The sequence below is a fragment of the Schistocerca nitens genome, chromosome 6 (assembly GCF_023898315.1).
Source record: "Schistocerca nitens isolate TAMUIC-IGC-003100 chromosome 6, iqSchNite1.1, whole genome shotgun sequence".
NCBI classification, from domain to species: Eukaryota; Metazoa; Arthropoda; class Insecta; order Orthoptera; family Acrididae; genus Schistocerca; species Schistocerca nitens.
In genome coordinates, this window is record NC_064619.1 from 735003577 (window position 1) to 735030177 (window position 26601).

Consider the following 26601-nt stretch of genomic DNA (forward strand, 5'->3'; position numbering starts at 1 on the left):
CTAGGAATGATACTGTGAAGGCTTCTGTCAGCTTTGGACAAACAAACTGAAATATTTGGACAAAGAGCTAGGTAGTGAATTAATAATTATGGGTTTAGAAACTTCATAAACTTAGATAATTGTTGTACCTGCCCCTATGGATAATATCAGTGATTTCTTGAATTATGTTGATAAAGTGGAGAGGGTGAAGCCATCAATGGAAGGTCGTAGGAAGAATTTTGATGACTATAATCAATCAAGGAGAGAATTTCAGGTAAATAGGATGAACAGGACTAATTACAATAGAAATTCAAGGAATGGTTGGGTGGAGGATAGCCAGAATGGGCACAGAATTGGTAGGAGAAATTCAAGTAAAAGAAATGGAGGAGATGGCTTTAATTCTGGATCAAAGCATTTAAACTAGATAATGCTCCAGTTTTGGATTGCACTAGAGAAGGTAGTGATGTAGAGTGAATTGTATATAATTGTGCTGTGATCACACATAAGGGTAATGTAAATGATAGAAGTAAGACAAGTGTAATTTATAATTCTAATGAGATGTTGAATGATGGTGTGGGTAACAAGTGTTCATTCTGAAAAAAGAGAGGAGGAAGTTATTGTAATAAAATCAAGTGACAAAACAGAGCGTGTTGCTGTTGCTCAGGATGTCCAAAGTGTCAAAATGGATGTTAAATTTTTAAGGGAACATAAAGAATTCAGGTGTTCTGCTTTGTGGTCTAAACAGGAAACAAGGATCAACCAATTAGCAAAGTATTTGAGGACAGTAAAAGTGGTAGTGGGTCTAATTCTGACAGTAGTTTTAATGATGATAGCAGTGACAAATCCAGTAGTGATGAGGGTGAGGTGTTTCAATTTATAGTTGATAATGATGCCCATGCCGTAAATAAATAAAGAAAGAGTAGAGGAGGATGATATTAGGCCTAATGAAGAGTCAGAGTTTGAGAGAGGTAATGAGGAAGAGGATGGTGCTATCTGTCATTTTACTGTGTCTGATAATCAATTTTGTAAGCTGGATGATAGTTTTTCCAGGAAAAGGATTAATGAGGATTTGTTGTATGAAGAAGATCACATGATAAGTTAAAAGGGAGTGTGCCGCCCTGTAATAACAGCAAGGGTACAAGGTATAAAAGTTAAGTGTGTACGGGGCAGTGGTAATGATTTGAATGGCATTTCACAGACATTTTTTGAATCTATCAAGAACACAGAGGTTATAGTAGGGATGCACGTTTCTGGAATAAAAATTATTGGTGCTAGTGGTAAGCTATCAAAGAGTGTGAAACAAGAGATTCTGTGAACTGTGGAATTGGCAGTACAGCTGTTGGAGTGCAGTTTCTTGTTGATTCAAAATCTCAGCATTGATGTAATGCATGGAACCAATTCCTTGTTGAAATGGCATGTAAATGTTGATTTTTGCTAGTAGTAAGTTTAGCTTTAAGTTCAACGGAAGTAGGTACGAAGTATCATTTTTGGAAGATATGAACAAGTGTGTGGAAACTGAATCAGATTTGGCATTAAGAGTTTTGACTACAGAGCAGGTTACTGTGGAATAAGAGGAGGAGAGAGTAAGATTGGAGAGAATAAAGGGAGTTGAAGATGTTGAAGGTATTACAAGCAATCAAAGGGAGGAATTAATGGGTATTCTCCTGAGCAACTGTAAGGCATTTTCTGACAGGCCAGGTTTGGTAAAAGATTTTGAGTGCAAATTAAAGTTTAAGGATGATGAACCACTTTTTCAAGAAGCCTTATATTATTCCACTTTCAAAAAAGGAAACAGCAAGAAAACAAATTCGAAATATGGTCTCATGGGGAATTATTGAAAGGTCAAACAGCAGGTATAATAACTCACTTACGGCCGTAAAGAAGAAGAATGGTTGTATCAGGTTGGTTCTGGATGCCAGGAAGTTGAATGAAATTGTAATAGAGGAGAGTGACAGACCAGCTAAAGTAGATGACATTTTGCAAAAGTTCCATGGATGTCAATTTCTGACTTCTTTTGATGTGACTCGTGACTGAGCTATTGACTAATAAAATAAGTCTATGTAGATGATATCCTAGTAGTGAGTGCAGAATGGTACAAGCACTGTAAGGTTATGAATGAAATACTGACAACTATGTATAGAGGAGGTATGAAACTAAAATTAAGTAAATCTGAATTTGTAAAGAAGGAAATTTCATTTTTTTGGACACAGGATTAACAAGGAAAGTATACAGCCTGATCCAGTAAACTTTGCTGCTATTGCCCCCCTCCCATCACCAAAGGAACAAGAAGGATTTTAAAGCTATGTTTGGCTTCATATCAGATTGGTCCTTTAACCATCCTTGCCTTGGTAATTAGTTGAAAAAGGATGTGGTGTAGAATTGGAGAGTTGAAAAAGGATGTGGTGTAGAATTGGAGAGAGTAGTGTGGAGAGGCATTTCAGAGTTTGAAAAAAGATTAGTAAATAGTAAGAAGTGAGGACATCCAAATTTTTCACCGCCTTTTTGTATGAGTAGTGATGGAAGTTTGTATGGTTTGGGGATAGAAATTTTCCAATTAATACCTACTGAGATGAGGCTTGAACACAAAACTATTGCTTTTGCTATCACAACATTACAGCCACATGAAAGGAACTATTACATTCCAGAATTAGAAGCTTTGGCAATTACTCCTGCATTTCAAAAGTTTGAGTACTATTTGCTTGGACTTGAGACCATAGTGTATATATATCATAATGCTTTGAGAAATGCAGGGTGCAGGATGAAGCACACCAATTTAACTGTGTGGGCTGCGTATTTGCAACAATTTGATTTGGATTTAAGGTATGTAAAAGGAAAAGCCAATCTTGTGTCTCATGCGTTATCTCACACCAGACTAGTGTAGCCCCAATGTTTGCATAGCAGAGTAATTGTGGTGTATGTGTATGTGGAGAAAGTGTTTGCACTGCAATCACCGACATAATGTAACTGAGGCGGAATAAGGGGAACCTGCCCGCATTCACCAAGGCAGATGGAAAACCATGCACAGACTGGCTGGTACACTGGACCTCGACATTAAACTGCCGGGCAGATTTGTGCCAGGGACTGGTATGCTTTCCCACCCGGAAAGCAGTGCGTTAGACTGCACGGCTAACTGGGTGGGCTTAAATTGGTACCTTGGTTAAAGAATTTCTGTCTAAAACGTAAGGTAAACAGAAAATGAAAAGTGTGAACATATGAGGAACATAATTAATATCTAAAGTAATCCACTGATTGATGCAGCGGTGGAGGCAATATGCAGTATGAACCATCTTGGATGCCAGGTCTTAATATTAATTGTGGTATAATAGAAGTGTTTGTCTTCAATGGCATCAGTATATTGAGATAACAATTTACCTATAGAAGTGTGTCATGGTACAGCCTCATCTAACATAAGGAAATTACAACTTTAAACATTGTTGCCTAGAGTAATGTGTGAAAAGAATAAGCAAGATTTGTACGTATATCACACTTCACGCTAAAATGTTATGTAATTTGATGGAAAAAAGTGAAATAATAGACTTTCTAAGTGATAATTTTGTCTGATTGGTAATGAGCATTACATTTGCCATAGCATAAGAATCTGTTACTTTGGAGTGTTTTTCAGTAGAGTCAGTTTTGCATTAGGTAAGCAGAGCAGGTGTTTATTTATTAGATAATGAAATAATAAAACAGTGAATAATGTTATTGCCTTAAGGGTTAGGGAGCCTGTCTCTGCACTTGATATATTTTTTAAGAATGTGCTCCACTAGTTAAGTAAGTGAGAATGCAGCTGACAGACATGCCTGAGTAATGAAAAAGATAACTGTATACAAACAAATGTGGTGTAAACATATTAATGATCTAACTGTGATATAAGCAACATTGGGTACTGTTTATATTGTGCAATTCATGACACTGCAGCTGGGAATGAGAGATTAAAAGAAAGAGTAATATTTCCAAGTCATATAAGGCTCCATTATTCAATCTATATGTTATCTGGAAACATCTATTTGTTTTCTGAGGAATTATGAGATTAAAGTGGATACTGAAATGAAGAAAAGTAATTTTGCTGATTAGCTGATAACTGTGATGATAGACGGATATAAATATTCTGACAGGTCAACTATTAGGTAAAATTGTGTGATTTTTGTGAGCATTTAATTTTCAGTTTGAATGAGACTAGTGCTTAGAGTTGATTAGAGAAGTGGGGCAATGATTTGGTACAACTTCCATCCCCAGAAATTTTGATTTGAATAATAATTAAGTTATCATCGCATGAGTCTTTTTCTTTTTGTAATGTAAGGATTAGTAAATATATACTACTGCACATCTTGAGTTTTTGCTATTTTGCAGTTGGGAAAGAGACCCACATCTTTCAAGTTAACCATTTTCAGTCAGTTATGACTTAGAGTAATGTTTTGTAGTGTAATGTGCACTTTATTTAAAACAAACTCTAATCCACACCTTGCCGGCCGAAGTGGCCGTGCGGTTAAAGGCGCTGCAGTCTGGAACCGCAAGACCGCTACGGTCGCAGGTTCGAATCCTGCCTCGGGCATGGATGTTTGTGATGTCCTTAGGTTAGTCAGGTTTAACTAGTTCTCAGTTCTAGGGGACTAATGACCTCAGTAGTTGAGTCCCATAGTGCTCAGAGCCATTTTTTAATCCACACCTTGCGTACTATAGTCAATTTTAGTGCTAATTATTGTAATGTTATGAGAACTATGTGATGTACTTATTTATGATTTAAGAACTATTATTTGCCATTAGTGTTAAACTTTTTTTTTTCTTTAGACTTAAGTTTCAAGAAAGCATAAGTGTAGTAAAGTAGTGTATTTTGTCTCATTTTCGTGTGCTGTGGTGGAGGAGAACCATTTCCATACTAACAGCCACTTGTACCTGTTGCGGGCATGGACGACTTGGTGAGAAAGTGCATAACAGCTCATTAAAAGTGTGAAAGTGCTTGTGAAAAATACCAAACATTGAGCAAGTGAAATTTTCTGCCTGAAAGTGAACTGGAATGCACAGTGTAATTTAACTTGTTGCAACCCATGAGAATTTATTATTTGAATCAAGTGATATGTATCTTAGAATGTAACCTTTGTTTACCCAAAAAGGACATCACTTATGATGAAGATGCTTAACTTTTATTAGAAGTATAACTTGTAGATATCTTATGTAAATGTACACTACACTGTATGTAAATATTTTGTATGGGGGTTTTTGTATGGCCAGTTCACATAAGTATATATTTGAAAAAAAATTTGTACTGTGGTTTGGATAAAATTTCGTATGTTTATTCTTTTGTGTGTAGAATTTTAACCCACTGTCTGGAGTCACTGGTGGTCAGTAATTTGCCCAGTTAGCTGTTTGCAATATCTATCCACTCAATCCAGTGATGGATGATGTGATGAAGCAATTCAGGATAATTTTTCTTCCCCTCTTGTTTTGCAGTGTGCTTCATTAAAATTCATTTTTTCACTTCTGACTAATTACCATTAGCATACGCGAGTATAACCTGCATTTTCATATAAGAGAACGGTTGCTCCCAGTGTTAAAAAAATTTAACACCCGATCTAATTTTGTGCTTAGTGTTATGTATGTAATTGGTATGAACATTTATTTTGACTATTAATAGTTAGTATCCTTCTTTATAGGGTGAAATCAGTAATTGTTTTGTAAATTAAATTCTGTTGTTGACATATAAACAAATATAAATTCTGTAATAATATAAACATTTGGAAGACAAAACAATAGCATTCTTACGTATTTATTTCACTCTATTCAAAAACTAGTTATTAAGGCCACCCCTTAATTAATTCCACAGTAATTAACAGTTTGTCAGAAGTATTGTTTATGTAACAATATTTGTTAATTTCATGAATTAAACAAATAAATTGGCTTAACCCTCACCATAGTAGAAACTGTTGAAAAGAACCAATTTTTTATGTATTCAATTAATTTAATGACTAAGTTTTAACCCTTTAACTGCTCTGGACATGTTAACATGCACACCTTTGTCCCTGACCCAATCAATCAATCAATCAATCAATCAAATTTTATTGTCGTTCAGCTCATAAAGCAATAGACAACATCAAGATAACTTTCATTTTTAACATTAATTACTAAATACAATTTAGTTTGGATTACATAAGGCCATCTGCTAGATACAGTGTTGAAAGACAATATTTTGAGTTTCAAAAAATTCATCTACTGTGTAGAAAGGATTATTTACTAGTATTCTGTACAACTTAGCTTTGAAGATATTGACAGGTAACTCTTTTAAATCTATACTTAACTTACTGTACAACTTAAGTCCAAGAACTAAATATGAATTCTGTGACTTGGATAGTCTTTGATATGGTACAACTAAACATGATTTGTTCCTGGTGTTATGGCTATGTACATCCCTTCTTAATGATATATTTGAAATATTTTCCTAACATACAATAGAACATTATAGATGTAAAAGTTTATTACCGTCAGGCATTGCAATTTAACAAACAAGGGTTTACAGTGTTCTGACTTATCGGAGTTGGTTATTATTCTTACTAATTTTTTTTGTAAAAGTAGAATGCCCTTTATGTGACCGCTATTGCCCCACAATAAGATTCCATATGATATGATACTTTGAAGGAAAGCAAAATATGCTGATCTTATATGACTATTACGGACATGTATTTTTATGTTTATAATTAAATAGATAACTCTTGAGAATCTGGCAGATAAATGTTTGACGTGTGGTTCCTGTTGTGGCGTAACAAGCTAGCTACGCCACACTGAGAAGGAAGCCGAAAGGCACGCGTACACATACACCGACTGGCGTCAAGTCTGGAACAGGATACGTTATGACTGCTATAAAGAAAAAATGTAGCTTTGGAATATACTTAACTTTTAATCACTCCTTGTGATACATCTCTCTTGACTATACAAATGAGACTCGTAAGATACATGCACTGTTACAATTGGCGCCTTGGTAGGTCGTAGCCATGGACTTAGCTGAAGGCTATTCTAACTGTCTCTCGCCAAATGAGAGCAAAGGCTTCGTCAGTGTAGTCGCTAGCAATGTCGACGTACAACTAGGGCGAGTGCTAGTACGTCTCTCGAGACCTGCCTTGTGGTGGCGCTCGGTCTGCGATCACACAGTGGCGACACGCGGGTCCGACATGTACTAATGGACCGTGGCCGATTTAAGCTACCACCTAGCAAGTGTGTTGTCTAGTGGTGACACCACATTCCTCCCCCGCAAATCGGCGAATGGTCGTGTTATAAGGCTTCCGTCCACCGTGGGGAGGACCCCATGTTGACGTATGCGATGAGGTGGGGAACCTAACAACAGGCGAGGCTGTGCCACCCGCACCCGGCCATTCTGTCCGAGGGGAGCTAGGAAACGCCTGAAAACCTAGTCCAGGGTGCACGTCAAAATGCAGTGTATGCGCCCGTAATGAGACAGGAGGGGCCGAAGGGTCGACCTCCAACGCGTCGGGGCAGCCGACGCGCGATGACGCCATGTGGTCCGGAGCGGGCAAGAGTTCCATGGCGGAGGACAGCTGGTCACGGGAAGCGAGCGGCGGCGCGTGACCCAGGGAGGCGCTTCATGGCTGCAGCGAAGCGTCCACTGCGGGCGGCGGCTGCGCGACGCCATGGGGCAAAATGGAAGGCATCGTCGGTGACACCTGGGGATGAGGCGAGTCAGTAGATGGGTCCCCAGGGTGCTGACCGGACAGCACCGTCGCTGAAAGCAGACGGGGAGCGGCAGAACCCAGGCGACGACAGAGGCACAGCTGATTGAGATGCCGACGCACCTCACCAGAGGCACCCAAAACCAAATACATCGCGCGGCCGAGGCAGCGAAGAATGCGCCCTGCGAGCCAACGCGGTGAACCGCGATAGTTGCGATAGAATACAACGTCGCCAGGAGCAAAAGCAGGCGTCTGCCGCTGCACAGGAACCTGATGCGGCGGATGCAGCAAAGACATCAAGGTTCGATGAGGATGACCATGGAGCAACTCAGCCGGCGAGCGACCATTGCTGGGCTGAGAGCGATACGAAGACAAAAAGAGCAATAACGCGTCCTCCCGAGAATGTGACTCTTTCAACTTCAACATCTGTAACCTGAAAGTCCGGACCAATCGTTCAGCGGCACCGTTTGACTGAGGCGAAAACGGCGCGGATGTCAGATGGTGAATACCATTGGCCTTGCAGGATGACTGAAATTCTGCGGACATGAATTGTGGGCCATTGTCGGAAACAATAGTCTGCGGAAGACCTTCAATGCAAAAGATAGCAGACAACGCTTGGATTGTGGCAGCAGACGTCGTGGAAGACATCCGGACAACAAAAGGAAAATTACTGAAAGCATCGACCACAACCAACCATTGAGCATTCCAGAATGGACCAGCAAAATCGATGTGTAAGCGTTGCCAAGGGGAAGTGGCTTTCGGCCATGCAAAGAATTTCCGCGGCGGTGCGGATTGTTGTTCGGCACACGCCACGCAAGAAGAGCACATATTCGTAATCGCAGCATCGATGCCGAACCAAGTACAGTGCTGACGAGCAAGTTGTTTTGTTCGCACTATACCCCAATGTCCTTGGTGGAGAAGCCGTAAGACAGAGGACTGTAACAAACGTGGGACCACGACCGATCAGAACGCAACAGCAAAACACCACGTCGTACAAAATGTCTCTCCTTGTGAGCAAAAAATCTGCGAACCAACGGATCCTCGATCCATGACTTTGACAAGGGCCATTGCGTAGCAACAAAACGCAAAACAGTAGCAAGGACAGGGTCAGCAGCTGTGGCGGTAGCTACACGACGAAACTCAATCGGAAACGATTCGACCTCATAATCTGTTTCTGCATCAATGAACATGCAAGCAAGTGATTCGAAATCGTTTAATGTTCTTGCGACCTCATCACGCAATGCGTGGGGAACATTGCGCGCTCTGAAAAATTTCGGTTGCGCGTTCACTTTCAGTTCCAAATGTGCTTCATAGTTCTTAGCGCAACCAAGGCCCGGTGCAAAAATGTCTGCAAATTCTTCACATAGATTAGAAACACTGGCGGAAGGCACAGTCTGATTCACTGATAGGACCTGATTTACTATAGACAAGTTAAACAACTGAAATAAATCTAAACCAAACAAGTTCACTGCCGTAGAAGAACGAAGAACGTAAAATGACACAAGTATTGTTTGTCCCTTGTATGTGGCAAGAAGGCTGCACTGTCCTAACACAGGTATCTCCTGTCCTAAATAACTATGTAACTTAACATTTGTGGCATGCAACGGAGGTGCGCGCAGTTGTTTGTACGTGTCGTGATTGAGCAATGGAACTGCAGCTCCGGTATCGAGCTGGAATGGGATCACTTTGCCGTCAAAGTCCAAGTCTACAAAAAGTTTATTGTCCTGCTGACGACAAGAGCGACTTACACGTGCAATTTGAATGGATACAGGTACAGAAGCACTTGCGACTTTACGGGATTGCCGGCGACGTCGATGCACACTTTTTGTGGGACGAACACAGTCACTGTTAGATAAAGTGGCACTGGACGGGGTGGAATGAACTACATGAATGTCCATGGGCGAAGGTCCACGAGCCTGATTGTCCTTGGTTCGATTCCAGCGTGAAGCAAAGGGCCTGGAAGTGTAGTGATTGTCCGATCTAAGCTTTTTCTGGCAAACACTTTGAACATGGCCTTTCTTATTACAGAAAAACCAAATAGCTTGGCGTGACGGGCAATTTTCACGCGAATGTCTAGTTGCACACCGCGGGCATGATTTCAGCACTGCATTGGCATGCTTACGCGGCACACGTGTTTGCAAGCTAGGCTGCAGCGGCACGGACATGCGCGAGGGCTGTTTAGCGTCCCGTGCTGCGTGCCCGGCGGGCCGGTTAATGTGACACACTGCTGGCGAAGTTTCAAATGATTTCTGAGCAAAGTCAAGTGTGTCTTGCCTATCTAATATGTCTATCACTTGTTGAAGGGAGGGATTTACTAGTTTCAAAATCTGTTCCCTTATGCGAACATCAGAATCGTTCCGTGCAATTGCATCACGCACCATTGTATCTGAATACGGGAGGCCACATTCACACACAAATTCACAATCCCTGGTAAGTCCTTGCAAAGTTGCAACCCACTCCCTATTAGTCTGACCGGCCGTACGTTTTGTACGGAAAAACGTATACCTTTTTGCAACGACATTAACTGTTTCTTTGAAATAGGCATCTAAAGCGGACAAAATGTCTTCGTATGACAGAGTTGCTATGTCGCGTCGGGGAAACAATTTCACTATCACACGGTAGGTGGACACACCTACACACGAAAGCAAAAACGGCTGCCGCTCATTACCTTGAATTCTGTAGGCGGCTAGATGAAATCCAAATTGTCGGGACCATTGTCCACGATTCTTGAGCTGCGTCAAAGCTATGAAACGGAGGTGCAACCGCGTGTGGTGGCTGCGGTAGCAAGGAAGCGGCGGCGGCCGCATCATTTTGCAGCGCACGTTGACCCTGGACGAGCTGTCCCAGGGCATCCAATAACGCCTACGTCTGCTGATTCTGCAAGCGATAAAATTCGGACAGTACATCTGGAGATTGTGGCGAAGCCATGACACAAATAAATCAGAGCAAAGCAAGTAGAAAGAACACGATCCTTTAATCCTCGGCGCCAATCTTTTGTGGTGTAACAAGCTAGCTACGCCACACTGAGAAGGAAGCCGAAAGGCACGCGTACACACACGCTGACTGGCGTCAAGTCTGGAACAGGATACGTTATGATTGCTATAAAGAAAAAACGTAGCTTTGGAATATACTTAACTTTTAATCACTCCTTGTGATACATCTCTCTTGACTATACAAATGAGACTCGTAAGATACATGCACTGTTACAATTGGCGCCTTGCTAGGTCGTAGCCATGGACTTAGCTGAAGGCTATTCTAACTGTCTCTCGGCAAATGAGAGCAAAGGCTTCGTCAGTGTAGTCGCTAGCAACGTCGTCATACAACTGGGGCGAGTGCTAGTACGTCTCTCGAGACCTGCCTTGTGGTGGCGCTCGGTCTGCGATCACACAGTGGCGACACGCGGGTCCGACATGTACTAATGGACCGTGGCCGATTTAAGCTACCACCTAGCAAGTGTGGTGTCTAGCGGTGACACCACAGTTCCCATGTCAACTTGTTGTTACTATAACACCTAAAAATTTTCTACTTTCTAAGTCATGATTCTCTCTTAAGCTAAAGGAAAGTGCCTGGGTCTCACTTTCATTTAGTAGAAAACCATTTGCTCTAAACCATAATGAACTCTGAGCAATGGTATCTTTAACTATATTTTTTTAGTGTGTTTAAATCTGAGCTTTTATTTAAAAAAGTTGTCATTGGCATACCTTATTGTGTGAGAGTTTACAAAAGATGACAGGTCATTAATCGTAAGTAAAAACAATAGAGGTCCAAGTACTGAGCCCTGTGGCACGCCATACCTAACATTAATCAGATGTGACTTCTCCCTGTTAATGCATACAACATGTTGGCGGTTCACAAGGAAGGATTTAATCATATTTATGCTGCTATTAGCAAAACCATAATAGGATAGCTTATTCAGTAAAGTATCAAGGTCCACACAGTCAAACGCTCTGCTCAGATCACAAAATGTAGCTTGAGCAAATCCCCTAGCATCAAACACATCCAGAACAAATTTTACAAGAGAATCCATAGCATCTGTTGTGGATTTACATTTCTTGAATCCATATTGTTTGTCACTTATTAAGTTTAAGTTATCTAAATACATGCTAACTTGAATATACATAATTGTTTCGAGAATTTTTAAGAAAATAGGAGTTAACAATACTTTTATTTATTTACTTTTATTTATTTATTTATCTTACAGCTCGAAACATGTATTTAACATGCATGGGACTTGTTATAATAATTACATTTACATTATTGAAACACAGTATAAATAGATTACATGCTACTAAGTAAAATATCATTTAAGTATATTTAACATAGCATTCCCAAGGTCAAATCATGTCAGCACCATACTGTATGGGCACTTCAATACAAGCCACTTTTTTAACTTGTTTTTAAAAATTCTACCAGAAAGCTGTTTCAGGTTGTTTGGCAGAGAATTATAAAATATTGCTCCCTTAATGAATGGGGTATTTGTTGTTAGATTCAATCGTCTGCTCACCATGATACTGGTCTGTAACTAGCGGGACAGTTCTTATCACCTTTCTTATATACTGGGACCACTCTAGATATTTTTAGTACATCAGAAAACTTGTTTTCAGCTAGACATTTTTTTACACAGTAAGTTAAGGGATCAATTATGCAGTCAGTAGTATCTTTCAATAAGTTACATGATAAATCATAGTAATCAACGCTATCTGAGGCTTTGAAATTTTTAACTATTTTCAGAATTGTATTGGTACACACCTCTGTGAAGTTGAAAATGCTCTGGTGGGGCCTTTCAAAATAGTTATTGATGAAGTTATAGGCATTTTCTAGAGGTTTGTCTATTGAGCTGCATATTTCTCCAATAGATTGGATGCAGAATTTACTGAATTCATCTGGGGATATGGCAAAAAGTCTTTTCCTTTAGTGTGTGCCACAAAGTTAATTATATTCCAGACTTTTTTGCATTTATTTCTAGGTTTTTTAATGAGGGCTGTATTATATAGCTTCTTAGCATCATTAATAGCCTGTCTATAATTACGCTTAGCTTTGGAATATAATTCTTTATGTAGTTCAGATTTGCTGTTCTTGTACACACCAGAATAGAGCATAACAGTGTTTTTCATTTGCCCTAACTGTGGAGTATACCATTCCCTGTTTTTCCTTCTCTTATAACAACTACTATCCTTAATATTTTGCACCGCTTACACAAAAGTATAGTAACCTAGATCTCAACACTCCCTGTGAGAAACTGCACTTTGAAACATCGGGTATAGTAATTGAGTGCCTTAAAATATTAGTAGAAGTAGTAGAAGTAGTAGTAGTAGTAGTAGTAGTAGTAGTAGTCGTCCACAGGTCACCTAGTGGCAAACACCTTCAGAGCACACAGGGACAGTTACAAAGGTGCGCGTGTTAACACATCCAGAACAGTTAAAGGGTTAATGGTAATTTCTGCAAATTTAACTTCAAACAATGTGTAGCTTCAGCACCTATTATTGTGAGGATATATAAGGGCCCAATTTTAGGACCCAAGACAGTCAGTCCATGGCTGAGTTTAAGAAAAGAAATCCATGTTGGTTAGATCAACAACAATGCATCAACTTAACTGTGCAATAAGTGTAACAAAATTAGGCCATGTGTTAAAACAATGACAATGTCTATTCCATATGTACCTGATTATTCTGGGAGAACAGTGAATTACATTTTTACTGCTCATAGATATTCAACACTAAACTGTTGTAACAGTATGTGGATGTTTGCCTGAAAACTATTAATGAGACTTATTGAAAGTTAAACAGTAGTGCACTGGCCATATTAGATGTGTATATGGGAGTTTGGGTGAAGTGAAAGTAAACAACATGTTAAATGCAAATGTGTACCTGTGGGCTTCATCATTTACAGCAGACAATACTGCATTTCCATCCCCTATTTTTGCAGCTAGTACATCGACACAGAGGACAACAAATGAAAAAATAAAGAAGACAAACTAGCACACAATGACTCCTTACAGTGACTCCAATAGCATTGCAAGGACATGATCTTTAACTGGATACCTGGCCACATCAGGATACAGGGAATCGACATGGCCAACAGAGCAGCCAAGGAAGCATTTTGGGATGGTGGTGTTTGTCAGAGTCCCATCCCTAGGCGTGCTGTCACCTCATTTTCGAACTGTCTCATCATGTGTCTGTGGGAAACCTGTCTGTCACCTTCAGCCATTTAAACTGTGGTTCCCCAAATTGATCGCACAGTCATGACACACTTTAGACTTCGTGTCAACCTCTAAGCTGAAGTGGGTTCTGCTTACCAGTCTGTGCACTGGACATAGCCCTTCCACAAATGGCTTCCTCTTCTTGTGGGAGGATCCATTACTCTGAGGTTTGTGGCATCATTTGCGTCGAAGTGGTAAACTTCTGGACAAGACTCCTAGATGACCAATTATAGGAACTGGAGAACATGCTGTGTGTCTACCCAGTTTTAAAAGCCGGTATAAGAGAATGGCACCACTCATATATAGTGGTAGGAAGGTTGGCTCCCACACACACTATAGGAAATAGTATTCTCACTCGCTGTTGAGGTCTTTAAGACTATATGTATTCTTAACTAGTTGTAGAGAGTAGAATTATTTGTCAAGCAGATAAGATTTCATTTTGTTTGTATTGAGTTTTATTACCTATTAAATTCTTTGCATCAATACATTTCTATGAAAATACGTCACTTTTTTCTGTGCCACACTTAGGCCAATGGAAGAACAGCTGGTGATTACTGCTTCTAGTGCAACTGAAGTGAGGACAAAGAAGTTATAATCACTTAGTCATAAACATGCAATGATTTGGCTTCACTGCTGCACCCACTTGCTATGCTCAGGGGACAGGCTTCATGAGGGGAAATGATGAGAGTCATTTTCATTAGTGATACCCATTTATTTTGCCATACCTTGCAAAATGGTACAGAGAACATTTGTCATTAATATCTGTCTGTACAGGTGCATTGCACTGACAATATGGCTCGATCAATGATAGCAGAGGCTATACGCTCCGGTGGTGAGCCGTGGCATAACCGCATGGGCCGCAAAGCCCGCGTCTCTGAAAGTACAGATTTTAGTGCAGCCGATGGAGGCTTGTGACTTTCATGGGTGGGGAAAAAAGCATCACTAAATGAACGGATGCATGCCATGAATTGAGCAAATGTGCAAGACTGCATATGTTTTTGTGGGGAGCCATGTTAACCCATGTGGTTGGTACTGAGGAAGATCAGAGACATTTTGTGTGATGTTGAACAGCTCACACTGGCCGCATGCTTCATCCTGTGAGAGCCGGAGCACAATGCACTATTGCCAAAATTTGGCATAATGGGAAAGTTGTGCGCTTGGGCAGTGTGATTGCTGGCACTCTGTGCTTGTCGGCTGTGCTGCAGTTATGCTCTTTAAGTGTCTCTGTGGTGCGGCCGCCACCCAGATCACCCCTCAGGGAGAGGAACTCCATAGCTGGCTAGTGAGAATCTGCTCCAATTGACCTCTCTGCAGAGGTTGAGCAGCTGCCAGACACCTGATGATGGGCTGGCACTGTATCATCACATCATCTCCTCTTTGTTGGAGAGCTATCTGAATCTGATGATCCGTCATTTTCTTTTTCCATTTAAATTCTTAGATTCCCCTTTTTTCCTGAATTGAGCTTATGGGCTCTCAATGAAAGACAAGCAATCATCGCCCAATGGAAAGGTGAGTGGAGCTGCAGTGGTGGCACCCACAGCAGCTGCGGGGTGAGTGGAAGCTGCTGCAAATGCACCAATCACAGGAGAAACTGCACCTGCAGAAGATTGGCAGCGTATACTGTGGCTGCATGTGGGAGTGGTCCAGCAGCTGATAGAGTTTGGTGATAAGTTGAGACTGTGTGTACTGAGATCGCCAGAGGCAGGCAGAGCTGGAGCATTTCTCTTGTCCTAGCACTAAGTGCACCCATTGCTTTTTCCATGATGAGATCCGCTGGATCAGCTCCTCCTGCAGTTGTTTATATGATGAATGCATTGGTAGGTCAGTGTTATATCCTGCACTTAAGCCATGCATTTTTGGTACAGTTGGTTAATTACAAGCTCAAATTTTGCAAGGTCACAGGTTACGCAGATGCTCATGAAGACAGCCTCTGTTTGGCCAAACCATATTAGAAGGTCACAGGGCTGAAAAGGATGTAGCCTGCCCAACACCCATTCAGTACTTGTGGGTGCTCCCACAATTGTAGGAGACATCAGTCTGGTGGAGTTTCGTGCTCCAAAATTTTCTTTGGCTGTCTGCGGCTGTACGATGCTGGTTTGTGTAGGGCATGATTGTAGCTCCCTCTACAGCCTGTGGTTGTTTGCGAGCAGGGCTTGTCACCATCTTAGTTTAGTCAAGTCATACCGATGATCAGCCAGCCAGAGTGGCCGAACGGTTCTAGGTACTACAGGCTGGAACCGCGTGACCACTACGGTCGCAGGTTCAAATCCTGCCTCGGTCATGGATGTGTGTGATGTCCTTAGGTTAGTTAGGTTTAAGTAGTTATAAGATTTAGGGGACTGATGACCTGAGCTGTCACGTCCCATAGTGCTCAAATAAATTTGACCATTTTGAACCGATGATCATTTATCATCACATTTAGTCTCAGATCACATCAGAGTCACCACTGATGAGGTATGTAGTTAGCAGTGCCTACACATAAGCGTGCAGTGAACAGGCTTTACTGGCATGCCCATACATGATGCTCATGGGACAGACTTGGTGACTGGAAATGATGAGAGTCATTTTTGTCAATGACACATTTTTCCAGATCTCGCAAGTTGGTACAAACATCTGTCATTAATGTCCATTCATATAACCACGTTGTACTTGCAGTTAGGTCATATCAGTGTTTCAGAAGGTTTTACACTCCAGTGGCAAGCCATGGGTTGACTGTGTGAACTCGGAGAGTAAAAGGCTGCATCTCTGGAAGTTCACTTTTCATCACATCCCACGGAGTGTCGTGACCTTCGCAGAAGGTAGAAAAAGCACCACAAAATGAATGGATGCACGCTATGAAATGAATAAATTCACACGTCTTCACGTATGCATTTCTGGGGAGACTCATTAGTTTGACCCACATGGTTTGCGATGAGAAATGTCGGAAACGTGTGTCAGGTCACATTGACCAGCTCGCACTGCCCGCCTGTTCTGTGCCTTGTCGACCTGCAAGTTACACACTGTTGCCAGACTTTGACATAATGGAAAAGCTGTTTTGTGTGTGTGTGTGTGTGTGTGTGTGTGTGTGTGTGTGTGTGTGTGTGTGTGGGCGCGCGCGCGCATGCTTGGCATGAGTGACTTGTCAGCTGTGCTGCAATCACACCCTTCACGCGTTTCTTCTGTGGTGCAGCCACCGCACAGCTATTTCTGTCATTGATTATTACCGACAAATCTCATAAGGAAGTAAATAAGTTGGAAGCTGTCAACACCACACCCATTCAATTTCAAGAGCTTTTTGGAAAAGTTTCTAGAGTGAAAACCATGCATTACTTTATTACATGCTTCTATTCAGCACACACTTTCATCATCAATGAGACCCCTGAATATAAGATTGTAATGCAATGAAAATATCTTCAACAGTTTGATCTTAAGTTGAAAAGGTCTAAAATATTTCCATTGTATTTTGGTTGTTGAACTAGCTGCTCAAGACAGTTTCTGGAAAATGTTCAAAACATTTCACAAGCTGTGTTGTTGCTAACCACTACAGTCAGTCCATCGATGCACCAGTCTAATCTTAAACAGCAAAAGTTGCCTCCAGCTAATGAAAGATGAGAATTTTCTATGCTACTGAGTGTAGTCGTCCTTGAATGTTTCTAATACTACAGTGGTGGAATCAGCTGTCCAGTAAAAACACCTGATAAATTACTTTTCACCTAGGCCTGCTACTCATGTCAAGGTAACTTCAGCTACACCTTTCCATCCTAAATGGTTTAATACTTTTGTAAACATCAATGAACACTCCCTCCTATGGTGTCCAATGCCTTTGCAATAAATTTTCCATGCGTCGTTAAATATTTCAGACCTTTCTGCTGCAAGTTTTTCACCTCTCAATCCCAAGAATAATTTGAGTGTGAGAAATTTCTGGAGAGGAGTAAATTCAGAAACTTAACTTTGACAACACACTGGTTGAATTTTGGCAGTTTAAAATATCCTTATTCTGGAAGCAGTCTGATTAGACTATCTGCAAATCAACTGCCAAGTGCTCACCAGAGGACCTCAAATGACCGCCTAGATTAAGACCCTTATGTACACTACACAAGTGCTTGGTTAACCAAGTAGCCACTTACTTTGAGTAGTGCACCCCTTCCTATCAAGGGGAGTCCAACTCTCCATCTGATAATGCAGGTTTAGACATCAGAAGCTACAACTGCCACAGTTGACAAAAGCTTTGGTTGAAACACATCACCCAGCTTCAAACCAAAGGATGCTGATCAATTCTGGTAACAATGGTGAAAAATAATCACACTCAGTCACTGGTAAAAGTGGACAGTTGAGATTGTATCCTTTGATTGACCAGTCTTCTTATTTATAAAATGTGCAAGTGAGCAGAAATTATTTGCACTAGCCAACCTGCCATTGTATTTGCAGTAGTCAGATAATTTGTAATCTCACCACACAAAAATTTTGAAAAACTTATGATTTTCAAGTGCTCACCTAATGCAATAATATAATGTAATTTGTTTGCAAAAACACATAAGTGAATATCAGTGTTTCAAGGCAAATGTAAATCCACCATGTATGTGGGAACCAGAAAACGAAAACTGATATCCGACTGTGAATCAAATGACAATGGTAGACTCAATACAGATACTAAATTTGGTTTCCTGGAAGAAAAGAATTTAAGAGGGTGATTTGCAAGAATAATTACTCCATTTGTGCAGAAACAGAGTAGGTTTATTTGAACTCCCTATGACCTGCATCGTTCGAAGTATATCTGCATCCTCAGCAAACCACCGCACAGTGCTTCGTGGAGGGTATATTGTACCACTACTATTAGTTACCTTTCTTGATCCAGTCTCAGATGGAGTGAGGGAAAAAAACTGAGTATATTTCTCCATATGAGTCCTAATTTCTCATATGTTGTTTCATGAAATATTTGTTGGCATCAGTAGGATAGTTCTGCAGTCAGCTTCAAATGTCAGTTCTCTTAACTGTCATGTTGTTAGAAGTGCATGTCTTCTTCCATTCAGGGACTCCCATTTGAGTTCCCAAAGCATACCCATAGCTCTTGCATGCTGATCAGACCCACCAGTAACAAATCCAGCAGCCTGCCTTTGAATTGCTTCGATGTCGTACTTCAGTCCAATCTGGTGCAAATCCCACTCAGTTGAACAGTACTAAAGTCTAGGTAACACTACTGTTCTACATGGAGTCTTCTTTGCAGATGAACCACACTTATCTAATATGCTCCCAGTAAACCAAAGCAGACCATTTGTCTTCCTTACCACTATCTTCACAGGTACTATGGGATGCTGGGGCTTGTGAAGTCTGGTACCATTTGGGAAGAACAGGAATTTACTTGTTCATAGTAACAGCATTTTCCTTTTTCATCATGTTACAGAGCTCTGAAATGTGAAGCAATGAGAAATACTATGTGAAAAACCTGTTACTATTCAGGTGCATTTTTAAACAGTTAAAATTTAAAATAGCAGATGGGGAGAGGATTATGTGTGACACCATTCTGAACTGCTTCTTTCTCAGGAATAAACATGTGAAATCTGTTGTAAGATACCTTTATTTGTGTAGGAGTTATGATCTATGAAATTTTGGGACACTTGTCAAAGTCAGCATTAAAGCATATGCTCAATATGACGTCCATTGTGCCAGTCCAGTTTTGCGAGTCATGTTGCACACATCACAGGATCTGAGGCTCCAGCAGTAAGATCAGGGTACTGTGGTGGCCATTCAATAAAACCCCTCCTACTTTTCCAGTGACCTCCAAAATATTTCAGCCAGAAACAGTCTGACTTCAGTGGCTTATTGGGAAGGTGCACAGTCTCATTTGAAGGTGGTTGGGGAATCACCGTCTGATTCATCAGTGTTGGAACCACATAACCATGGATCATATTAAGATACTTCACCCCGTTCAAGGTTCCACCAATAAACACTGGACCCACGATTCTTGGCCCAAATCCCATACCAGATCATAAATTTTTGAACATTAGCACATGTCTAGGGATCCACGCACCAGAGTGTTAGCATCTGACAAGTATAAATGATTTACTTCTCCTTGTACATAAAAATTAACTTTGTCACTCAACAACACCTGTCATATGAAGTTTGGATTCCTATCACACTGATAAAAAGCCCAGTCCACAAATTGCACCTGCCAATCAGAATCACCCTCAGATATGATACTGAGACTGTAGCTAATACAGGTGCCACTGGTGTATGTGCAACACACACAGCTTTAAACCTTGACACCAGATGTTACTGATAACCAGTGCATGCAGTGATGTGGACTTACCATAAAGAGTGACAAAATTTCTTATCATCTTGTCATCAGTGGTTGTTCTTCGATGTCCAATACATGGCTTGTCAAGTAACTTGAATAGTGTCGTGTGTGAAACACCATTTCTCTCAGGATGCCAGACATTGAAGTCAGCAGCAATCACTCTGGTACTTCATCCACCACTCATTAACACAAATTCAATGTGTCCCTGTGTGTGCCATTGTGAATCACCAGACTCACGAGGACATAGTTATCAGGAAAAAGAAAACTAGTGTTTTACGGGTCACAGCATGGAATGTCAGATCCCTTAATCTGGCAAGTAGGTTAGAAAGTTTGAAAAGGGAAATGGATAGGTTAAAGTTAGATATAGTGGGAATTAGTGAAGTTCGGTGGCAGGAGGAACAAGACTTCTGATCAGGTGAATACCGGGTTATAAATACAAAATCAAATAGGGGTAATGCAGCAGTGGGTATAATAATGAATAAAAAAAGTAGGAGTGCGGGTAAGCTGCTACAAACAGCATAGTGAACGCATTATAGTGGCCAAGACAGACACAAAGCCCATGCCTACTACAGTAGTACAAGTTTATATGCCAACTAGCTCCGCAGATGACGAAGAGATTGATGAAATGTATGATGAGATAAAAGAAATTATTCAGATAGTGGAGGGAGACGAAAATTTAATAGTCATGGGTGACTGGAATTTGGTAGTAGGAAAAGTAAGAGAAGGAAACGTAGTAGGTGAATATGGAATGGGGACAATGAATGAAAGAGGCAGCTGCCTGGTAGAATTTTGCACAGAGCATAACTTAATCATAGCTAGCACTTGGTTCAATAATCATAAAAGAAGGTTGTATACATGGAAGAGCCCTGGAGATACTCAAAGGTTTCAGATAGATTATATTATGGTGAGACAGAGATTTAGGAACCAGGTTTCAAATTGTAAGACATTTCCAGGGGCAGATGTGGAATCTGACCACAATTTATTGGTTATGAACTGTAGATTAAAACTAAAGAAACTGCAAAAAGGTGGGAATTTAACGAGATGGGACCTGGATAAACTGACAGAACCAGAGGTTGTATAGAGTTTCAGGGAGAATATTGGGGAATGATTGACAGGAATGGGGGAAAGAAATACAGTAGAAGTAGTATGGGTAGCTTTGAGGAATGAAATAGTGAAGGCAGCAGAGGATCAACTAGGTAAAAAGACAATGGCTCGTAGAAATCCTTGGGTAACAGAAGAGATATTGAATTTAATTGATGAAAGGAAAAAACAAAAAATGCAGTAAATGAAGCAGGCGAAAAGGAATACAAACGTCTCAAAAATGAGATCGACAGGAAGTGCAAAATGGCTAAGCAGGGATGGGATAGAGGACAAACGTAAGGATGTAGAGGCACATATCACTAAGGGTAAGATAGATCCTGCTTCAGGAAAATTAAAGTGACCTTTGGAGAAAAGAGGATGAATTGAATGAATATCAAGAGCACAGATGGAATCCCAGTACTAAGCAAGGAAGGGAAAGCAGAAAGGTGGATGGAGTATATAGAGGGTCTATAGAAGGGCGATGTTCTTGAGGACAATATTATAGAAATGGAAGAGAATGTAGATGAAGATTTAATGGGTGATATGATACTGCGTGAAGAGTTTGACAGAGCACTGAAAGACCTAAGTTGAAACAAGGCCCCGGGAGTAGACAACATCTCATTAGAACTAATGACAGCCTTGGGAGAGCCAGGCCTAACAAAACTCTACCATTTAGTGAGCAAGATGTATGAGACAGGCGAAATACCCTCAGACTTCAAGAAGAATATAATAACCCCAATCCCAAAGAAATCAGGTGTTGACAGATGTGAAAATTCCCGATTTATCAGTTTAATAAGCCACGGCTGCAAAATACTAACATGAATTCTTTACAGATAAGTGGAAAAACTGGTAGAAGCTGACCTCGGGGAAGATCAGTTTGAATTCTGTAGAGATGGTGGAACACGTGAGGCAATAATGACAGTACGAATTATCTTAGAAAATAGATTAACGAAAGGGAAACCTACGTTTCTAGCATTTGTAGACTAAGAGAGAGATTTTGACAATGTTGACTGGAATACTCTTTCAAATTCTGAAGGTGGCAGAGGTAAAATACAGGGAGGGAAAGGCTATTTACAATTTGTTCAGCAACCAGATGGCAGTTATAACAGTCGAGGGGCATGAAAGGGAAGCAGTGGTTGGGAAGGGAGTGAGACAGGGTTGTAGCTTATCCCCAATGTTATTCAATCTGTATATTGAGCAGGCACTAAAGGAAACAAAGGAAAATTCAGAATATGAATTAAAATCCATGGAGAAGAAATAAAAATTTTGAGGTTCGCCGATGACATTGTAATACTGTCAGGGACATCAAAGGACCTGAAAAAGCAGTTGAACAGAATGGACATTGTCTTGAAAAGAGGATATAAGATGAACATCACCAAAAGCTAAACGAGGATAATGGAATGTAGTCAAATTAAGTCAGGTGTTGCTGAGGGAATTAGATTAGGAAATGAGACACCTAAAGTACTAAAGGAATTTTGTTATTTGGGGAGCAAAATAATTGATGATGGTCAAAGTAGAGAGGATATAAAATGTAGACTGGCAATGGCAAGGAAAGCATTTCTGAAGAAGAGAAATTTGTTAACATTGAGTATAGATTTAGGTGTCAGGAAGTCTTTTCTGAAAGTATTTGTATGGAGTATGGCCGTGTATGGAAGTGAAACATGGACGATAAATAGTTTGGACAAGAAGAGAATAGAAGCTATCGAAATGTGGTGCAACAAAAGAATGCTGAAGATTAGATGGGTAGATCCCATAACTAATGAGGAGGTATTAAATAGAATTAAGGAGAAGAGAAATTTGTGGCACACCTTGACTAGAATAAGGGTTCGGTTGTTAGGACATGTTTTGAGGCATCAAGGGATCACCACTTTAGTATTGAAGGGCAGCGTGGAGGGTAAAAATCGTAGAGGGAGACCAAGAGATGAATACATTATACAGATTCAGAAGGATGTAGGTTGCAGTAAGTACTGGGAGATGAAGAAGCTTATAGAGTAACATGGAGAGCTGCATCAAACCAGTCTCAGGACTGAAGACCACAACAACAACAAAAACAACACGCAGTAAAACAAATGTAAAGTTGAATAATATAATAGCCATGGCATTGTTATAATGAATGATGTCAACAACACCCACTGTCACTCGTGTTGAAGCACCAAATGCACCAGTGTCACAGTGGCTTGTGAGCTGTGGAAGTAAGAGGTGAGAAAGTGTCCTACTGTGTCCATGCAGTATTTGAAAGAACTGACTTTCCCTTTGTTTTAGTCTTGTCGTGGTTGACAAAAGCTACTGATAACAGATAGGGAAGTGAAAATACAAGCACACATGATCTATAGCTTACTTCTGCACAGAAAGACATACGCCATAGTCACTAATTCATCATGTTGTTGACCAGCTTTCACTGTCCCCGCCCCGTCTACTGCGTTACCACCCATTAAATTGCTTCTTCCTACTATCCCTGTTATACACAAAGTTCCTCATTATACATTCTTCATTATTTTCCTCTGAAGTCCAACAACCATGTCGGAGTATCCCGCCGCCGCGACTCTGGACCCCCAGCGAGTAACGTCATCAGCCTCACTGTGTTTGCTCCATGGCGGCCTGCTACTTGCCATATCAATGAAAGTCCGCGCCAGTTGCTGGCTCAGTGTTTGAATTATCTGCACATATAAAAACCAAATACTGCCACAGTATTTATGCACATAACTAAGAAATCCTGACCTGCAACTCAGTTTTATCATTTAATTAGAATTTGTGCTAGGCCAGGGGTGATAGATGGTGCATGCAACAGACTACTTGTCGTCTGTTACACCACAGGCTGTTGCAGCAACTTACCCTATAGTACCATTCCCACTTGCTGACATCACAGAAAACATTAGGTTCTTAATAGATACCCTTTTTATCCAGCCACCTGTCCCTCACTCTATAGAATGATTCAGCTCTCTAATGCAATTTTGTAGCTTATTGCCCATATCTAAAGGTCAGTAAGCTGAGCATTCAAGGTAGGGTTGCCAGCTGGGATTAGTGTTTCATTCAGATGCATATTTTGTCCCAAAAGCTAGACTACCACTTTAAATAGAACTGACCAGTTGGGTATTTTCACTTTTTGATCAACAATTACTTCGAGGGGGTACTAACATAAGCTGCAATAAGCTATTAAAATAATTCAATGGCTAAAGGTGAAAATTTGTGCCAGACTGTGACTCAAAGCCAGATTTCCTGCTTCACATAAGTGTTTGCCTTAGCTGTTTCAGCTATCTGAACACACCCTCTATCTGACCCACATTCGCAACTTCAAGCACGCTAACTGATAACATCCTCAGTGCATGTGCACGATAGGGTTCAAACCTCTAGTGGGAATATGGAATACGTGGATACATACCTTGTATGTGGGATAGGTTCAGAGTTTGGATCGAATGAAGGGTGTGCTCAGGTAGCCAGAATGTTTTAGGTGACTGCTCAGGTAAACCAGGAAATCTGGGTTTAAATCCTAGTCCACCACAAATTTTTAGCTTTCACCAGTGAATTGTTTCAATGTCAAATTGATGCTGATAATGGTATCTTCCTCCAAAAATTGATAACTACAGTCACTGTATCAAGAACAGAAGTATGTTCTGCTGGATATGTCTGATGTAACATGCCACACGTATGTAATAAGTAGTCAGATTTGTGATATCAACATGCAACATGTTTAATGGGGAAAAAAATTGAACAGCCTTGTAATTAGGCAGCTATAGTACCAACTAAGTGGTATGTCTTCCGTACTGTTTAGCCTTTTTCATAAGCTATTCGTATGTCAAAATACTTGTTCCTTATTAAAGAAAATAAACAATTATCTAGCCTACAGAGACAGAAAACTTATACCCAATAACTTTGGTTACTTTAAATGAGAAATGGATACTGAAGTATAGCTTCTTATATTTTTGTAAATCTAATTAAACACATTTTAAGAAGAACTTTAGTTTTCTTGGAAATCAGGTTCCGGAATTCTTGACAGGATAATTTTAAATTACAGGACAGTGTTGTAGTAGTTGATTTGAGTTTGTGTTTTTTTGTGAAATGAGTACAGACTTTAGATGTCGATAATAAGTCTGGGAATTGCATAGTAATATTCTGCCACTTTCAGTAGTGCTTAATGAAAATGAAGCTGCAGACTGAAAGAAGCTGTCGTTTTAGTGTGTCAGTGTCTTTTTACATTCAGTTGTCTTTTTTATTTTATTTATTTATTTATTGATTTTTTTTCATTAAACTTACGAAATTTTGTCACTGATCAAAGAAATTGCCAGTACAGTATTTAATGTTCTCTGCTTGAGAAGGTGCCCAGTTCTTGACAGTTGTACCCAGGTTGGATCATCAGCTAATGTCATTAGCTGTACTGCACTTTAAAAAAATAGGAGTTCATAAAAATTCTTTGTTAGTGAAGACCATAAGTATAATTTTTGATACATAGTTCCTAATAAATGAGCTGTCTTCAGATAACAACATTTTTAGTGTTAATCAATAATTTATAGAATACATTGTCATAAATTACAGCTGTATGCATTATACAAACTTACAACGTTTTTTAATCTCAATTTGTTTGCTATTTGATATTCAAATTGTATTAGTTATCAGTAAAAAATTATATTTATGATCTTTACTAATGGATTTTCTCTGAACGCACAGATTTCATTAAATGCAGATCACTCATCTCCAGTTAGACCGTCTGTGGCGGCATGGTTTCTTTCTTCCATTACCTGGACCTAGCTGTGAATGCACTGCGGCAGATCACGGGTAGGAAAGCTATGCAGAAACCTACTGTACTGAAACTTGCACCAGGCAGCATACAACGTAACTATTCCAAGCATCAGAAAAGGCCTTAATTTTGAATGAAAGGTGGAAATAATGGCAAAACTTTGATATATTCTGGAATTTCATAATTTACACATTCACTGCCAAGCCCATGCTAATCCAAACACAGTCATGCACAAACCCATTCAATCATGTTAGCAAGTTTATGGTAACATATTTCCCAAAACCTAAAGAGCTACTAAGCACAGATCGTACTTAAATGAAAATGCTTGCCATACTATTATGTTTATCGACGTCTAATACACTCAAGTTTTCAGTCAATGAACTGCTCAATATGCCACGTAGAATTACTACCTTTTTTTCATACACAAAATTACATTCATTGCCACGCAGCTGGACTGCTGCATCATATTCAGAGACAGTGGAGTTCTTGATAACAAGACACAATAAGGGCATTACCATAAACTAGTTAAAGCTTTTGATAAAATGTTACTGTCAACTGTTTGAAAGATGTTGCAATGCTTGGCATCTGAAAACATAGCAAATTTGTACTCTACACCATTCACAACTGTAGGTACATAATTAACATAAATAAAGGCGAAGAG